The sequence below is a fragment of the Prenolepis imparis genome, unplaced genomic scaffold (assembly GCF_030444845.1).
Source record: "Prenolepis imparis isolate NDT839.2.m4 unplaced genomic scaffold, iyPreImpa1.0 SCAF_14, whole genome shotgun sequence".
Classification (NCBI taxonomy): domain Eukaryota; kingdom Metazoa; phylum Arthropoda; class Insecta; order Hymenoptera; family Formicidae; genus Prenolepis; species Prenolepis imparis.
In genome coordinates this window covers 507270-509490 of record NW_028141172.1, presented here as the reverse complement: position 1 = coordinate 509490, position 2221 = coordinate 507270, and positions in this window count along the sequence as shown.

Sequence of the window (2221 nt, the reverse complement as noted above, 5' to 3'; positions counted from 1 at the left end):
GTGTGACGAACTTTTTCCCACCAGACGAGACATGGGGTGGTGGTGAGAGGGGGAAGGCAGGAGGTAAGATACGACGGTACCGCCATTTGTTGTAACGGTGGTGGTCCCCTCGTTTTACCGAGGAGAGTGTTCTCAGAGCTGGATCGATGCACCTCCAAGCCCGATGCTTAATGGCTAAAATGAGGCCTAGGTTTAAAAAGAGACTTTAAGAAAAAATATCGTTTTTTAACCAATTTGAGCAAGATTTTAATTTAATGAATATTTTATTCGAATTTTTATTGTCCAGGTATTTAATAATTGAAGCTTATAAGTTGTGAAATTAATGAAATAATTAAGATTGTAAAAATAATTAATCTTTTTTTGACATTGGAAACAAAACAGCGAGAAAATAACAATTTTAGGCAGACTTTAAGTTTATGAATGGAATATTTTTTTATGCACGTGAAAAACTTGGAAAAAAAGTGAATCGTATATAGTAAATCAAATATATTAATTTAAGAGAAACCCATTTTTTTGTAAAAAATTATATGAAAGCCTAATCCTGTTCATTTGCAATCTAAATTGTTCTATTTTTATAACTTCGGTTAACTGTATCGCAAATGGCGGTGGCTTACCATCGGTTTAGTCATATCCGAGGCTTCGTTGAAAGTTTCACGATTGTGTTGATGCCGTGAAGAGAGAGGGACTTTACGCGCCATGTTTAGAATCGCTATATCACTTTGCCATTTTCGTTGCTGGTTTCTGAAGAGAATAGAGCTACGACAGTTTTTCCATTTTTGAAATTGTTCGTTGAGAAAATATAATCTTAATGATAATCTCTAAATTTTTTTTCTGTCAAAATTATTCTCTACCCCCGTTTTTGTTTGCGAATTTTATTTAATCTGAATTTTATTCATTTTATATTTAATTCTGATATTTTCTCAATTTGATTATAATGATAATAATCCAAATTGATTAAATACTTAAAAAAATAATGATATGCACTAACGAATATTTCTTCATAAATAATTTAATAATTTAAATGATTTAAAAATGATTAAATAAAGAAAGAAACCTAAACCACACATATTTAAAAAAAACTATCATAAATGTTCTAAAAGGGAATGATGAAGGGAAGAAGGACGAAACTTTTTTTTTCTAAAGTTGGGAATTTCTGTCGATAAAAGATGGTAAGACATATAGATCTTCTTAACGCGCTTTTAGCATTAAAGGTGGTTGCTCGATTCAAAATTTATGTCATCAAAGTTTGATGAAGATTGTATAAATAGAAATGATTTTTTATTCTATTGAAGTGTAAATTCTTAAATCCACAAATTTTCTGTCTTGAGAAAAAAGATATAGTTTGTCGAGTCGTTTTTTTAACGCTAAACGCGCATCAAGAATACGAAGATAGAAGACACTTAAACGACAGACATTTAGACGACAGACAGATGAGAGACGTTTTTCACAACATTTAATAAAACGCTATCAACTATGTATGCCTCTTTTTTACTCAAATACTCTAAAAGTTACTTACATACGTGTATAATTTTTATATGTTTTATTTTATTTTATTTTTTTTTCAATGCCATGCGCGCGGACGTGTCACATCTCTTTTGCATTTTGGGCAAAACCTCCGCGTTTCATCTCTGATGCCCTACTCGCCCTTTCTTTTCTCTCTCTCTTTCTTTTTTTTTTCTTTCTTCTTTTTTCGCCATTTTTTTTCTTTAGCCATTTTTACCTTTCGCTCGTTTTATTAGGCACCGATTACCGATGATGAACACAGTAAGGTATGACAGTGCGATTATGGAGCGAAAAAGAAAAAGAAAACAAAGAAGAAAAGAAAAAATGCTTCGCGGAAAAGTTGACACGTCCGGCTTCGAGTGTCTGTATGTCTGTATGTATGTACGCGTATATATATATATATATATGTTTGTGTGTGAGTGTGTGGACGTGTATAAATTTAATACTATCGTCGTATCGTTTACATTCGCTTATATTTATATATATTTATATATTTATATATATATTATTTCAATTAATCGTTGACACAGCGATCAACGTCCCGGGATGCGCTAAAGAGAGGTCCGTTTCTGTCGATATATCTTCTACGGGGCGATTGATTGGTTGGATTGATTGAGGATGATGGGCGTGCAAAAGATAATAGTTGGCGTGATGATGATGATGATAATGATGTTACGTTGTGCCCTTTGCGAGCTTTTCTCTTTCGACGTCGTTCGTT